The 17,931-nt window shown below is 40.5% G+C and overlaps 1 protein-coding gene across 1 annotated transcript in view; it reads right to left on the reverse strand.

Moving 5' to 3' along the window:
- The window catches only part of LOC120539329 (solute carrier family 22 member 6-A-like), a 64,218-nt gene that overhangs the window by 9,052 nt on the left and 37,235 nt on the right, over positions 1-17,931 (reverse strand). The window lies entirely within an intron of this gene.

Consider the following 17,931-nt stretch of genomic DNA (forward strand, 5'->3'; position numbering starts at 1 on the left):
AAGGTGGCATGTGTATCCAGGCCTTGGATGCTGCATACTGTATGCTGAGAACGACAGTATCTACGATTGTGAAAAACAAAGACGTTATTAAAAAGTAAAGTGAGGTTAAATTTTCGTTTATTTCATCTAATTAGTTTTGTATTTATGTATTTTAGTATTAAGCAGTGTTTAAACTATTTTATGCAACCCCATCAATGTATAATATGCAAATAACAATAGGATTTTTTTTCATTGGAACGGATTAATCATTTTCCCTTTATTTCTTATGGGAAAAATTTGTTTAGTTTACGTCCTGTTTGGTATAAGTCAAAGGATCTGGAACGGATTAAGAATGTATACCGAGGTACCACTGTAGTTGTATTTCACTGTCTCTCCAGACAGAGAAGTCTGATTTGGCGTTTTCTCCCGGTACACCATGTTTTGCCTCTGTTTTTTGGCATTTCAGTCTCCTTTGCTCCATATGCAAACCACACATGCCCACATTAAGCAAGATTTATACACTTCTTGCTTTTCAATGTGGATGATAAACCTTTAGACAGTGATTTCAAATTGTCAGTGTGGATGGAAAATGTTTAAAGCAAAATCAGAGTTTTTACAATTGGTTGGTGTGGATTACATCTGAGAGACACTGCAGTGCTAAAAGGACATGGTGATGAAACACATCTCTGCACAAGTTGTGCATGTTAACAAAATCTTAACATCCTTGCGCACACACAGTATGTGAGTTTTATTCTTCATGTTTGGAAGCCTCAAACTAGAGAAAACTTACTGACGGTGTTGGTTTTTCATTTGATATATCCATTCCTTTCGTGATCACCAATACATTTCAGTAAGCAGATAGATATTCATTTTTTCAGGTTCTAAACCAAAATTTAAAAAGCACATTTTAGAAAAATATTTTGAAGGGAAAAAGTAACAAGGCTGTTAAGAGAACAGATGTTATCGCTATTGGCAGACGAGCACATTGAAAACTGGACAATGACCTCACTGAAAAAGGGGGAAATCTACAGCTTTTTGAGTATTGTTTTCCATTTTATGTTCTTTTCATAATATTCTGATGCTCACTCTAAGGTTGTCTGGGAAGAAGCTGACAGAGGAAGCCTGATTTTAATTACTCCTAAGAAGCAACTATGTTGTACAATTGTTGTGCAAAAAGGCCAAGGAGTTTCCCTATGAAGCATTGGAGATTGACAGGTCTTGTATGTAATCATTCTCTTTCTTTTGCTGACGTCGTTGTCTTCTGTGTCCAATCTAGATGACTGTATCTCTTAATCATCACACCCCAGCTCTTCTCCAGGTTTCTACCTCTGGTTACCGGCCTTAAGGGTGGTTGCTTCCAGAGTCCAATAAGCAATGACTGAGCCCTCTGTGCTTTCTTAATGATTCAAGTGAATTTAAAAAAAATGCTTAAACACTGGCTTCAAGTTGAATGAATGTTGTTTTCCCTTACTGTCATTTTTTTATACTGATGTATTTATTGGATTTGTACTTGTATTTAAATTCACAAGTTGCTCAAGAGTGAGTTCCTCTCACACACAAGGTCTCTGCTGGATAAGGACCTGTTGGCTAACACTGTTTTTGTTTAACTGTTTTTTATTTTTGAGTTATCTTTTTAATGCTTTACACTTTAAGCATACACCTTTAACAGAGGCAGAAGTGTTGCACATATATAGTATGAGAGGATAAAAGTTAGACATGCAGAAAATAAAAGTAAATAAATAAAAAATGAATGTGGGGGGAAAAGAATTTACTTCATATGTCAGCTGTCTGTAGAGCAGTTTACTTCAATACAATACACTGAGACGAGGCTGCTAGCCTGATGACATGTGGGGCTAGGCTGTGTTTCATAAGGGAAATCATTTATGTGGCAGGAGTTACTGATGTTTACCTGGGGAGGCACGAGGAGAGTCACTGTAATATTTTTTTAAATGAGTGGAGAAGTGTTGTTTACAGAAGGAAAAGTTTTACCTTTCATTTCATTTTTTACATGTACGTAATTCTGTGTAAAATTTGTGTTGGCTTGTGATATTCTCCTGACTACAGGAAAAAAGCAAGCTGATCAAACCGCCATGAAATTATACTGATCGGTGTGTCTTAAATCAGTGGAATTAAAATGAAATGTTACAGTACCAGGAGTTGCTCCCGGGTGACCCTTTTTACCCAGATTATCCAGCTGTCTATCTTGGGTGTAGGGGTGGGCAGGCTTACACAGGTGCTTTGGGTATTACCCTCCCATCTGGAGTTCACTAGATTTCTACAGTAGGTGTGATACCCTCAATTGGACATTAGTCAAATTGTTCCTTTCATTTTTGACTCCCAGATGCCCCCTGCTAATGAAAGTGGTTTGAAGTGTATAACAGTAACGGAGATGGATTGAGTTGTGCAAAACGTGATTGTGGCTGCTTATCTTCTGCCTGGGTTTTCCGCAGTCTATCTAGCTCACAGTATTGTGTCAGTTATGCCGACTATGGTGCTGGCGGAGGGGGGTGAATGCTTGCCCTTTCTTCACAGTTACGTGAAAACAGTATGTTGAATACTGAATGGCCTATGGCATTTTGAAATGACCCACCTAAAGTTCAGAACGTGTATTGTACCAACACAAATCTCAGAAACATTTTAAAAAGCATTTTACATCAGCAAGGAAATCTATGAAAGATGCTTACTCTTCTTACAGTCTTTTGTCATCCACGAAACACTTTGGATTACAGTAATATCTGCATTGAGCCTGACGTAATTTATAGTGACATTATCACTGGCTACCTGGTGTTTGAAATTCCATACACTCTACCAGATGTGAGTGATGATGATCTATTATATGGTGAATCTTTTAGTGAAGAAGTGTTGTGGATTTAGCACAGTTCTGCAGTGCAGTGAGGTTGCTTTCTTTTTCTTTCTCCTTGCTAAAACCTTTCAATTGGTCTTACTGCCACAACAGTTCCATGACTTTAATAGTGAACTTTTTATCGTGTAGACATGTTAGAGATACACAAGCTCCATGCAGTCATTTTGGCAAACCATTTAAATTAATATGTGAAAGCTAAATACTCAGAAAACAATATATGATGGAAATGAAGACCACTTTGTTAATATGACATGATTTCACTTACTGGTCTGCAAAAACGCTTCTCGTTGAATTATTATGAAGCTCTACTGTTTACCATTCCATTGGTTAGTAATTCAGTCATTTCTCAATTCTTCACTACTAGGGCTGGTGTTTATTTACTAACAAGTAAGTGAGTACTATAGAAGTGAAAGCCCCTGTCACAATCATCCTGAGTTATCCTATGCTGAGTTATCGTCTGTTCACTCTACACACCACTTCTCTCCATTCTGGTCAATTATGGAGTTGGTCCTTTGACAGTTTGGTGATTTTATCTGGCAGAGGGCTGCACTCTATCTGCCTCCTGACTTGTACATGGCCCTTTAGAAGCTGAACTTGGTATGCGTCTCTTCTCACGTGTCATGCATCAGACGATCAACTGCAATAATAGTTCTTGTTTGAAATCTTATGAGGTTACTGTTTACCATTTACATGTTGAGTAATTCAGTCAGATATTTATTTTCTTAATTCCGAATGATGCTACCAGGGCTGGCTGTTACTTACTGACATGTGAGTAAGTTCTATAGAAGTGAAACCCCTGTCTGAATCATCCTATAAGAGCCAAAGAGTATCTGGTCACCTCTTCTACAAGCAAAATATAAATCCAAAATTGGCAATTTGAGAATATCTTAACAAAAAAGTTTAGAGATTGCACTGTGATTGAGTACGTTTTATGTTGCCAAAAAACATGCTCTCCATGAAATTATTTTTGTTCTTGGCCTTCTTGAAGGAACAAGTCTAAACTTTTGTCATCGCCCGTATTAACTACAAGTCAAGTTGTTTCAAAATGAACAACTGTACACAGGCTGTGAGATATAGCACACCCATAAAGACAACGTAAAGAATGTAGTCTATGAAAACGACACATTTGCACTTACTTCTTGCTGCAGGAGCTGCTCACTGCGCTGTTCACTTTGCACACGCTGTGTTCATCACAAGAGTGTAAGAGCAGAGTGGAGTTTAGTTAAATCCATTCCACCTTTACACAAAGCATGCATTGCCGTGCATTGTCAGCATACAAAGTGACTTACTTATTAGAAAACTCCACAGGGGATTGGGTACCTTTTAGGGGTACGTAGATATGTGTCCCTTAGGTCTGAACACTGTGGCATTTTAAACAATGAACACTGGAGAGCCCTGGTTATACTGGAGGGCTGCGTCTGCCTTCATTTCTGTTTACCATGGATTTCTAAGGGCTATCTCAATAATTCAAAAGAATTTGGGACTAGTCATCAGATTGTAGTTTGATGTGACGTACATGGTATTAAATAGCACATACTTGAACTTTTGGCTGTGTTTACTCAGTTTTAAGAGGACCTCTGATTCATATAGGCTTTCAGAGTGACTGGTATCAGGGAAGCACGTGGAGTGATACATGGAGCTCTGCCAAACTGTGGTAACATAAGTTTTATGTTATTTTTAACTGTGTACAAACTTTGTTATAACACATTTGAAAGTTTAAGATGAACTGATAAATAGCAGTGTATGTTCATGGTAACCTTGTCCTTTTAGAGGTTAGAAAATATGATGGCTGTCCTCAGCAACGTTACGAAATTACATCACATTGTCTAACTTGTTCAATCCAAGTCACTGTCACTGGGGCCTGAGCTGCCAGTTCTGGCTGCAGTAGCATAACAGACATTAAGAAAATATCCTTGAGCGTTTGATCACCAGCAGCACATCCATCAAACAGGAACTACTGTACTGTATAGCGTAAAATGTTTGTTTCCAGTAAATCTAAATTTAAGAGCATTTTATTATCCACTACCAATGTTAGTCATCAATTCCACCCCCTAACATCATCTTCATGCAGTTAAGTGACACAAGCAGCAGAAATGGAACAGGACACGGCACTGTGATGCTTACACACGCACACTCCCATCCTCGCTCAGCCGTTCAGTGTTGCCAAAGGGTTTAAACCTTCCACCCTGCGCTCCTTTAGTTAACAATTCCCTCTTTGCATGTTGTGAGAAGTTAATTTACAGGATGTGAACCAGTCATTCTCCTTGTATCTGCTGTTACTTAAAGTGGAGAATTTGATTTTTAACATTTCCTGCAGGTACTTCATACTCCTCCAACTTGGCGGTCCCCTAGGACAAGCTGTAAATTCATTGCTTTCCCAATGTTGTTGTTTTCAGATAGCTCAGTGCTGATAATTTTTAAAAGCCTTCTGATGCGACAGCCATTCATGTATATAATAATCAGAATGTGTGATGGTTAAAACTGTAGGGTATATTTGGTTATTGCTGTCCATCCATTTTTTTAAAAACCTGTTCAATCCGGTTTAGTTTTAGAGGGCCAAAGACTATGATGGCAGCAGTGGGCACAAAGCATGAACCAGCACCAGTCCGGGGCTCTAGGTCATCTTAAGACACACTAACTCATATATTTTAAATTGCCAGTAAACCCGCAAGTCATGGGGTTGTGCCAGGAAACTTCATAACACATAACGGCAGTTTCTTTTAGATGTTAAAGGAACATTTCATATGTTGGTATACTTTGACTTGAGCGTTACAGCATTAAACCAGCCAAAACCCCTTTTGAAATTCTTTTTGGGTGCAAAGGCCTTATTAAGATAATAATTGTACTTTCCCATGATTCCTAATTGCCCCCTGTCCCCTGCCTCTCTCAGCATCAAATGGTTCCATGTCAGATACTTAAACACTCACTTTCTTAATATTATGAAGAAAATGAAATAATCATCGAGCGAAGTCAGAAATTTATCATTTTCTCTCCAAACGGTTCCACTAAGGCTGCCACAATTGTGGTTTGATCTTTCGATAACTTCACAAATTCAATGAAAATCTATGTCCTAGAAGTGCTGCAGCAAGGAGAATGACAAGACAGGCTTGAAACGAAAAGCCCGCACAAGGAGGTTTCCAGCGAGCAAGTGAGTGGATGGATGGGTTCTTGAGTTCTCTGTCACATTTCCCCTGCCGAGGGTTACAAGTGGACTGATTTGACAGCTTTCTTTGGTCTTATCATTAACAGCCTTTCATAATGAGGTACAAACTCTTTTCCCCTTGTAAAAACCCCTCAGAGTGCTTGTATTTGTATTACTGTGTAGAAAAAAATATGGTTAAATTAATGAAATTTTAAATTATTATATTTCATTTACTAGATCAGACGTGTCTAGATGTGAATCTGCAGGGTACAAACCTCAAACAATAAAATTTACCAATATTAAATTATGTTACTTCTCTCTTTGTTTTGTGTTTTTATGGTTGCTTTTGTGTTAACTGTGGTACATATTACTTTTCTTTCTCCTCCCCATACCGGTCATTGTCACCTCCAACATGGAGTCAGTCCTTTGACAGTTCGGTGATTTAACCTGACAAGGGGCAGCACTTTATCTACCGCCTGACCTGTATGGGGCCCTCCAGGAGCTGAGCTTGGCACACATTTCTCTTGTGTCACACGTCCGAGGATCACCTTTCAGGCTTATCCTGAGGCGAGAGGGGTGCTAACACTAAATATGTTGTCTCTTTTTCTCCTCATAGTATTGAGAAGATGCCCACTGACTCCGCTCCTCTTGGGCAGCACATCATGAAACTCAGTGCCAGAAGGAGGCATCACTTGTTGATCCGGGTGAACTGCAGGAAGGAGTTCTGATAAATTTAAAAGGACCATGAAATCCCTTTTTTTCTTGGAAACCAAGAACAGGCCTTACCTTTGTTGTTTTGATCTTTTTATTTTATTCTTCATTGGGTGCTCTTTTTTTTTTTTTCATTAAAGACTTTTGTCGTATTAAATAGTGAGGACTGGGTTGACTCCCCAACATTTTATTTTCTTTTTTGTGTGCTCTTTCCGCAAGCACAACCTCTGTATATGAAGCAGTAAGACATTGACGTCAGATGGTTAGACACTAACTTTCTTAACATTGTGAAGAAAATGAAGCAATCGGTGAGCTAAGTCATAATGTATGATTTTCTCACCAAACGGTTCAACTAAGGCTGCCACAAGTGCAGTTGGATCTTTCAATAACCAATTGTTTTCAGAGGAAAACAATTATTTGCAGCATAATGTCATTCAATGTCCACAAGAGGGCAAAAGTGCACAATGGAGCATGGATGGCTGACAAAGAAAAGCAAAAAGATGTACAAATATGAAGCCCCTCATAATAAATGGGCATTTTTACTATGCTAGTAAATTAATATTTAATGGAGCTGGTGAATGATTAGTAAGAAAAAAATAAACAAGCTGGTACACAGACGATATGACGATAACACTGAAAGAGACTTGAGACACATGTCCTTACATTTTTGCGTGTGGCTTCGTCCACTTTTCACCTTCAGTTGTCCAGCCTACTTAATGAATGCCTTCTGTCTTTCATGTGAAGGATTGCCTTAAATTGAGGGTTGGAATATGGCGAGGGCAACACAGTTTTAATTGAAAATGTTTCAGCAGTGAACCAACCTGCTTTTCTTTGCTCACATTGGTGTCATGGCGTGCCACACTGTTCCCTATATTGGGAGTTGATTGTTTATGATGGCTCGACAGTGCTGTGTTATGTCCAGTCAGTATCGACTTGCAATTTACAGAAATAATGCTTCATTAACATGATGTGAATACGAATTTCTGAGTCAGGACTTCCATGTGAGAAAAAACAAACTCTGCTGCAAATGAGACAAACAATGAGTTGTAATGTAAAGCTGACCTTTCACCTTAAGTCAGTTGTATAAAATAAAACCTGTATTTTATATTTGTATATTTCTGGTCAGGGTGGCACGGTGGTGCAGTGGGTAGCGCTGCTGCCTCACAGTTTGGAGACCCGGGTTCACTTCCCAGGTCCTCCCTGCGTCTGCGTGGGTTTCCTCTGAGTACTCTGGATTCCTCCCACAGTCCAAAGACATGCAGTTTAGGTGCATTGGAGATCCTAAATTGTCCCTAGTGTGCTGCGTGTGTGTGTGTGTGCACGTCCTGCGGTGGGCTGGCGCCCTGCCTGGGGTTTGTTTCCTACCTTGTGCCCTGTGTTGGCTGGGATTGGCTCCAGCAGACCCCTGTGGCCCTGTAGTTAGGATATAGCAGGTTGGATGGATATTTCTGGTCAGCCAGACCAATTTTGATCAATCTGGATTTGAAATGAAGTGGTACACATGTACAGCAATTAATAAATTTTAGTCTTCATTCCCATGACAAATGTTATCTATTTTTTAATTACTCTTTTTTTCTGGAGACCATGTTACAAATCAACAGCAACCTCATGATTTTCAACTCAGAGTTCCAAACAGTCCAAGAGCACGTGAACACAGAATGAGATCATGCAGCTGACATACACAAATGCTGCAGCCGCAGAACTTGTTATAAATAATTCTTTGCATTTATATAGTTCTTTTCTCACTATTTAAAGCGCTCCGCAACTGCAGGTTAAGAGCCTTGCTCAAGGGCCCAACAGAGCAGAGTCCCTAATGGCATTTACGGGATTCGAACCGGCAACCTTCCGATTGGCAGTGCAGATCCTTAGCCTCAGAGCTTAGACCAACTTATGGCTGTAGCATAGCTGATAAAGAAATGTAGTAATTTAGAGCACAGCTCACAACTGTCAATCAGGGGCTTGAATAGGTTCAAAATATAGCAACATTTATACTTCAAACAATGCTAAAAATTGAAAAACTGGTGTGCATCATATTTTTATTATACAGATATGGGAAGTGAACTCTTTAATGTTTAACAGGGGACACTTGCACAACACACTGATGTGAAGAAAGCTTGCATAGCACTGGAAATGTCGCCATGGTGCACCCCACAAACCACTATATCTGCACTTAGTGAAAAGTCAACTCTCATAAGTCTCTTATCCCTTTTAATTGTAGGTAGTCTGTCCATCTATCCATCTGTCTGTCTGTATTTGTCCCTGTCTGTCTGTCTGTACATCCTTCCATCTGTCTGTCTAGTTCTGAGGTGTTCATATCATCTATCATGCTCATTAAACTTGGCACAGTGTCTTTGGTATTTGCAGTAACCTAAGAGCAGACCACTGCCAGTTCATTCCCTGTTCTCCCACTCACTATAAGGCACTGAACAAAGTCATTTACTCCAATGTCAATACTCCAATTCAAACTATATACAGTGGTGTGAAAAACTATTTGCCCCCTTCCTGATTTCTTATTCTTTTGCATGTTTGTCACACAAAATGTTTCTGATCATCAAACACATTTAACCATTAGTCAAATATAACACAAGTAAACACAAAATGCAGTTTTTAAATGATGGTTTTTATTATTTAGGGAGAAAACAAAATCCAAACCTACATGGCCCTGTGTGAAAAAGTAATTTCCCCCTTGTTAAAAAATAACCTAACTGTGGTGTATTACACCTGAGTTCAATTTCCGTAGCCACCCCCAGGCCTGATTACTGCCACAATCAAGAAATCACTTAAATAGGAGCTGCCTGACACAGAGAAGTAGACCAAAAGCACCTCAAAAGCTAGACATCATGCCAAGATCCAAAGAAATTCAGGAACAAATGAGAACAGAAGTAATTGAGATCTATCAGTCTGGTAAAGGTTATAAAGCCATTTCTAAAGCTTTGGGACTCCAGTGAACCACAGTGAGAGCCATTATCCACAAATGGCAAAAACATGGAACAGTGGTGAACCTTCCCAGGAGTGGCCGGCCGACCAAAATTACCCCAAGAGCACAGAGACGACTCATCCGAGAGGTCACAAAAGACCCCAGGACAACGTCTAAAGAACTGCAGGCCTCACTTGCCTCAATTAAGGTCAGTGTTCACGACTCCACCATAAGAAAGAGACTGGGCAAAAACAGCCTGCATGGCAGATTTCCAAGACGCAAACCACTGTTAAGCAAAAGAACATTAGGGCTCGTCTCAATTTTGCTAAGAAACATCTCAATGATTGCCAAGACTTTTGGGAAAATACCTTGTGGACTGATGAGACAAAAGTTGAACTTTTGGAAGGCAAATGTCCCGTTACATCTGGCAAAAGGAACACAGCATTTCAGAAAAAGAACATCATACCAACAGTAAAATATGGTGGTGGTAGTGTGATGGTCTGGGGTTGTTTTGCTGCTTCAGGACCTGGAAGGCTTGCTGTGATAGATGGAACCATGAATTCTACTGTCTACCAAAAAATCCTGAAGGAGAATGTTCGTCAGCTCAAGCTGAAGCGATCTTGGGTGCTGCAACAGGACAATGACCCAAAACACACCAGCAAATCCACCTCTGAATGGCTGAAGAAAAACAAAATGAAGACTTTGGAGTGGCCTAGTCAAAGTCCTGACCTGAATCCAATTGAGATGCTATGGCATGACCTTAAAAAGGCGGTTCATGCTAGAAAACCCTCAAATAAAGCTGAATTACAACAATTCTGCAAAGATGAGTGGGCCAAAATTCCTCCAGAGCGCTGTAAAAGACTCATTGCAAGTTATCGCAAATGCTTGATTGCAGTTATTGCTGCTAAGGGTGGCCCAACCAGTTATTAGGTTCAGGGGGCAATTACTTTTTCACACAGGGCCATGTAGGTTTGGATTTTTTCTCCTAAATAATAAAAACCATCATTTAAAAACTGCATTTTGTGTTTACTTGTGTTATATTTGACTAATGGTTAAATGTGTTTGATGATCAGAAACATTTTGTGTGACAAACATGCAAAAGAATAAGAAATCAGGAAAGGGGCAAATAGTTTTTCACACCACTGTATATGGTACACATATATAAATAGTGTTAAGCAAACCACTAGAACAAAAGAAAATTGCCAAAATGTATTAACAATGGTGCTCTTAATTAACAAAACACATATGGAGGATTAGCCATGGGGAGACTGCCGACTTCAAAGTAAATCAAGTGACAGCAGTGACTTCTGTAAGTCTGCTAAGGAATCAACTCATAGTCTACCTGGTGGGGTGCCTCACTCACTGGCCCATCTCTCCAGTACCCTTATAAGTTCTCCCTTTGTACTTTTCCACATTTCTCTTCTTCTCTGTTCTCATTCTGCTTTTGAGTCTTCACTCTAAGCTCACATGGCTAGCGGCTTACATTGGCTTTAAAGTGCTTCTCCGGCTCACTTCTGGCTAATCTTACTGTCACTCCCAGTGTTGCTGCTTTAACTTTACAGCACTGTGGTCACTGTTCCATGACACCAGTGATGCAACTGGCCAGAATGCTCTCAGTTTTGCTCCTGTAGGATGTGATGAAAATTGGAGGAGGTAGGCTAGCCTCCTTCAGATGCCAAAGGAACTGGAGATACTGCTGCCCCTTCTTGACTATGGTGGTGGTGTTCATTGACAAAGTAAGGTCAACTGCTAGGTGCACACAAAGAAATTTGCTGCTCTTGACGCATGACTCTTGACCAGCTCTCTACTGTACAACCCTCAATGTGCAGTGGGGTGTGGACAGCATGGGCCTTCCTGAAGTCAACAATCTTCTCTTTCATCTTGTCTATATTAAGAGACAAATTGATGCCCTTGCACCAGTCCACTATTCATCCCATCTCCATTGTATAAACTGATTCCCCCCCATTACAGATGAGATACACCACTGTTCTGTCATCCAAAAACTTAATGGTGGTGTTAGAGTCGTATGCAGCCATACAATCCTAAGTCAGCTGAGTGAACAGCAATGGGTTAAGTACACATCCCTGGGGAGCACCTGTGCTCAGCGTCATGGTACATAAGATGGTGTTTTCAACGTGGACTGTCTGGGCTCTGTTTGTCAGGAAGTCCAGAATGCAGTTGCATAAGGAAGTGCTGTAGTCTAGCAGACTCAACTACACTATGAGCTTCTGAGGGACGATTGTGCTGAAAAGTGAACTAAAGTCAATGAAAGGCATTCTAGCAGAAGTGTCTCTTTTGTCTAGATGAAACAGGGCCAGATGAAGAATAGATACAGTAATATGGCATCTTTAATGGAGTGGTTCAGGTGATAGGCAAACTGGAGAGGTTCAGCTTTCTAGTGGCCCAATTCTAGCCTCTTGAAACACTTTGTGATGTCAGGTGAGAGTGCTATATAGTGCAATAGCATTTGAGGCAAGAGACAGAGGAACTCTTCAGCACAAATATGACGATGGATTTCAGGCATTTGGGGACAACTGCCTGCCTCAAGGAAATATTGAAGATGTCATTAAAGATCCATCAGGTGGGTTTTACATTCCCTGAGTGCTTGGTCAGGTATGTTGCCTGATCCAGCAGCTATGCGTGGGCTAACATTCAACAAAGGCACAGTACTTGTACTTGAGGAGGGATAGACTTCCAAGCAGGTATGTCGTTCAGGGCATCAAACCACGCATTGAAGTCATTAAGAACATCCAGATGGGAGGCATCAACACTGCAGATAGGTGGTGTGGTATCATAGACTGTGATGGCCTGGATTTCCTGCCACTTGCACCATTTGTCTTTGGTGTCCTGAAAGTGGCTTTGGATTTTCTTGCCATACTCTCACTTAATTGTTTTGATGCCCTGAGATAAGTTTGCCTTCGCTGTCCTGAGGGCTACCTTATCCCCTGAGCTAGAGGCAGCATTAGGGGCTTTAAGCAGTGCATGTACCTCCAATGCTTGGTTGAATGTGTGCATTTAGCATTGTGTTGATCTCCCCCCAGTGTAAGTAAAGGTGCGATAACATTCATTTATTTTATTCAGAGGGCATGTAGGTCAACAGGGGCCAGATCTGGAAGGATCTTCTTCCATAGGTTCGGACCCGGAAGTGACGTCATTAAAAGGGCCAGAACTGGAATGGTCCTTTTCCATGGGTTTGAGACTGGAAGTGACATCATCAGAAGGGCCGGATCCAGAAGTGACATCATCAGGGCTGTTCGAGCATATGTCAAAAGAGTTTTTGTAATATTTGTTGGAATGTCAGTGCCTGACCCGCATGATCGACGCTGTCCTTAGTGTTATGGTGGGCTAACAGAGCGCAAGGCTTAGTGATTTCAACATTTCTCCTCTCACAAATATTAAGAGTTGCTGCATTGTGCTTAGAGGGCTAATGTCTTTCTTATCCCTCCACTTGATTCCAATCATTTTGCCTTTTTGCCACAGACTAGTACACCAAGGTGCAGTTTGATGTGTTCACAAAACAGGAATCTTCAGGCATGTCACTGTGGTTTGGTTGTACGGCACTGTACGCCTCCGTTTTCCTGTTAAGTAAAACTGAGCTGTTGTAGCGATGCTGTGCTGACTGTCCTAGCCATCCCACTTGGCTCCCCCATCAGTGTAAAGTATCGAGTTCCAGATGTACCCAAATCTTGCTTTGCACAGCATGTAGAACTTGATATCGTATTGTGCATGTTGGATGTGATACACTGTATCCATGACAGCCTTCCCTCTGTAACCCATAAAACTTTTGTCAATACTTGCATCACGATGGAGAACATACACCTTCTGTACAATTGGTGATCGACTGATGCACATCCCAGAGTTTGTACAGTTTCAGTGTTGGGTGATAGGCTTCATTTTAGTCATCATTATTTGTGAAATGCCATTATCTCAAAATGAATGAAAATGACATTCGGTTGTAGCTTTGCTGAAACAGGGTGTCTGCAATTACTAGTTTGTGGACGAGTACCACCTTTGGACCAGTTTACCCAGTTTGCCCTGCATTATCAAGCGACTGAAAAACAACCACATGTCGTCTGCAACAACAGACTGCCAGCGAGTATGACAAGCAAATGGTGTACTGTGATTTTTCTGATACTGCTTAGCATAGCGGTTTGTTTCAATAACTATCTCCACCACACTACAGACCTCTTATAAATTGCAAGATGCTGAGAAATTAGTTCACACTTTTGTTTTCAGTCGACTAGATTACTGTAACGCACTCCTCTCAGGACTACCCAAAAAAGACATAAATCGATTGCAACGAGTGCAGAATGCAGCTGCTAGAAACCTAACTAGGAAAAGAAAATGGTTTACAAAGCCTTAAATAATCTCGCTCCATCTTATATTTCAGAATGTCTCACACCTTACATTCCAAATCGTAACCTTAGATCTTCAAATGAGTGTCTGCTTAGAATTCCAAGAGCTAAACTTAAAAGAAGTGGTGAGGCGGCCTTCTGCTGTTATACACCTAAAATCTGGAATAGCTACCGAGAGAAATTCGCCAGGTGAATATGGTGGCGCACTTTAAAAAAAACTGCTGAAAAACACATTGCTTTAACATGGCTTTCTCATAACTTCATCTTAGTTTAAGCCTGATGCTCTGCATATTCAATTCATTATAATAACTATTCATGGTGGCTCCAAAATTTGTACTAACCCCTACTTTCTCTTCTGTTCTTTTTCCAGTTTTCTGGGGTGGTGACCTGCGCCACCACCACCTGATCAAAGCACCGTGATGTCCTACTTTGATGGATTAAAGGCCAGAAGTCCACGTGATCATCATCATCAAGTTCTTCCATGAGAACTCTGAATACAATGAGGACTGATTGAGGTCATTTATGATAGGTAGAATGCCTAGAGGGGGCTGGGTGGTCTTGTGGCCTGGAACCCCTGCAGATTTTATTTGTTTCTCCAGCCTTCTGGAGTTTTTTTTTTATTCTGTCCTCACTGGCCATTAGACCTTACTTTAATTCTATGTTAATTAGTGTTCCCTAATTTTAATTATTTATTTTGTCTTTTTTTTCTTTCTTCATCATGTAAAGCACATTGAGCTGCATTATTTGTATGAAAATGTGCTATATAAATAAATGTTGTAGTTGTTGTTATTATCTAAAAATTTTAAATAGCCCAGATAATCATGATCAATGGACATCTTTAAACCAGGACAACCCATAAATGGGCAAGGAAGAGGTACAGGATTGTCAGCAGTAGTATGAACCCGAACACAAACATCATTGACATTTTCCTGAACAGACATCATGTCAATGTCTGATAAACAATTCACGTTTTCAACACTATCGCTCAAGTCGAGCAATAGTTCAGTTTCTATCTGCTCTAAAGCTAGCTTTATGGCTTTTGTTTGCCACCTTACTCATGAATATTGATGAGTTACCATAAAGTGTCAGAATGCATAGAAATGTTCACAATATTTTGCAACATGATTTTTTTCTTCCACTAGATGACAGCAGAGTGCTGTCCCGTGAGGTACTTGGGCTTAACACTGTAAAGCAGATAATTGCACACCACCCTGAGTCTGACTTGGGCTTAACCACATCTATATAGCATTCTGAGCCTGAGTCATGCCTGGGGTTAACGGCAAATGAAATCACTGAAAACCACAAAGTGCCAGTCTGTGCAGTCGGAGCTACTGTGACATTCTGTCCTCAGCTTCAAGCTAAACTTGGTTCTCTTAGTCACTTAAAAGTCAGGGCCATCACATTTTTTGCTGAAACAAATCTTCTATTTCCATCCATCCATCTCTTCAATACTAAATACTAAATTTAGTAGAGAGTCACAAGAGCTGGAGCAGTCCTGGCCCAGGGAGGGAATCATCTCTGAATCGGACAGCAGTTTGTGGCAGTAACAATTGTGAGAGGTGACAAACTAAAACTGTGCTGGCATCTGTGGCCCAATGGCAGATTTAAATACAAGCCATAAGAACACAAAGTAGACTGGTGCTGCTTCAGTACAACAGGCCTTAACTGTGTTAAGTGTTCTCAGATGTATAATTATTTTATTTTGTAAATACTTCTAAGCACAAGATCTACAAAATATATCTTGCGACTTCTCTTCAAACACAGGGCAATAGTTGATATTATGGTAATAAAGTAAACTCAGGTGGTGTGCCTCCCTCCATCTTTTTTATTTATTTATTTATTTATTTTACAAATGTACAAATATAATAATAATAATCACTACACAATTTCTTTTTCCTCTATCCAGTCAAGCAGGTTAAGTGAATTTCTCAGTAAGCATGGTGGTGAATGGCAAGCAGCTCATCCCAGTCGGGACACCCCTGAGATGGAAGCTTTTCCAGGTTACTGCCTCCCCCAAAGTGCTAGACGGCAGCTCCCCTGGAGTGTAACGGTGCCCTGGATTCCCACAGGGCATCCTGGGACTTGGAGTGTGGTTTCTCAACCCTGTTGGGTACCATGGGTGCAACCAGGAGGAGCTGTGGGAGGACTGGAGGAGCCATGCCTCGTCCATAGCAAGTCAAGAGGACGGGAGCCCCGAAGTACTTCAGGGCTGAAGAAAAAGCCAGTTCTCTATCTGACCCATAAGTGCTAGCAAGTCAGAAGCACTTCCGGGTCAAGAAATACTTAAAGGCCTGGTGAAGACCCAGCAAGTGAGCAGGAGTTAGGAGGTAGGTGACAGAACCTGCTGGGAGGTGTGGAGGAGAGAATTGCGTTGGGTATTGTAATTATATTTATTGTGTGTTTATAATTGCCTGTTTACTGTGACTGTGGTGCTTGAGAGAACAGTTCCATGAAGGAGAAGATTTAAAACACCTTTTTGTACTTTTACCTCGTGTCCCAGACGTTTGTCTATCGCAGGGGTCCTCAATCACAGTCCTGGAGGGCCGCAGTGGCTGCAGGTTTTTGCTCCAACCCAATTGCTTAATAAGAAGCATTTATTGCTCAAGTAACACTTCTGCTTTACTTTAGTTGTCTCGCTCGTTAAGATTTTGAACCCTTATTGCTTATTTTAGTCTTAAACAGCTGCATTCTTGGTTTTTAATGGCTCCTAATTAGCAATAACATGCAAATGACAAAAGAGACCAACATTTCCCCATTTAGCTTGTTACCATTTACACCTGTGTGTATTTATCATGCACTATTGGGTTTAATTAAATACTTGGAAAGAAAGTGAAGAAGAAAAAGTGAAGGACTGAGAGTTACTCATCCATTTTAGTCTTCAGATCATTTGGATGATATCCTTAGAAAGGGAAAGTAAATCTAGGATATGAGAATTACCTGACATAGCAGAGTTAAAGCACTAACAAGCCATGAAATTAAATTATTGCAAAGAATTTCTTTCTAATTAAGCAACAGGGTGAGAACAAATACCTGTGGCCCTGCAGGACTGGGATTGAGGACCCCCGGTCTATCAGGTTATATGCCCTCTAGTGTCACAGCATGAAAGTCTACAATAGGAACTGAACTGGCAGAGCTGTGATTTACTCCAACATCTCACCTTCACACCTCCAAGGCCGTGCCAGTAAGCCCCTGTAAGGTGAGCTCACATTAGAAACAAAATATCTACAAGACCAGAGATATATTTACACAAAAAAGTTTTTTTCCTAACTTAAAAATCTATAAAACCAGTGGCATTCTTGCCCCATATACCAAATATAACAAGAAGATGGGAGGGTCAAGGAAAATAATTTGTAGGGAATGAATTACCATACCTGCGGTGGGTTGGCACCCTGCCTGGGATTGGTTCCTGCCTTGTGCCCTGTGTTGGCTGGGATTGGCTCCAGTAGACCCCCATGACCCTGTGTTCGGATTCAGCGGGTTGGAAAATGGATAGATGGATGGAATTACCATACTGGGCATCTAATTAGTCAGCACATTGATATAGAAAAGGCAAATAAAAAACATTTGAAAAATAAGGCTATGCCTGCAATATGTGCATGGCCAATTAAAAAAAGAACTAAGAAAAAGAAAACAAGTGTTACTTATGATAAAAGAAATATGAATGTGACTGTCAAAAGAGAACCTGAATTTGTTGCTCTATAAAGCCTGCAGAATGAGGCCAGTGTTTACAAGATAAGGAGTTCGCCTTTCCTTATTTTAACACTTAAAACAAAATCAGCACTAACAGAATAAAAAGATCAATGCCCTTAGCAGTCTAGCTGAACAATTCTGTGTATAAGTAACTTTTCAACCTGACTTGTGAACTGACCTGACCATTTGATGTTCACAGTATTTCGGTGCCATTACTGCACTGCCGCTTAACTCACTCGGTGTTAGTTTTGCTGATGAAGCAGAAACAAAAGCA

The sequence above is a fragment of the Polypterus senegalus genome, chromosome 11, assembly GCF_016835505.1.
Source record: "Polypterus senegalus isolate Bchr_013 chromosome 11, ASM1683550v1, whole genome shotgun sequence".
NCBI lineage: Eukaryota > Metazoa > Chordata > Cladistia > Polypteriformes > Polypteridae > Polypterus > Polypterus senegalus.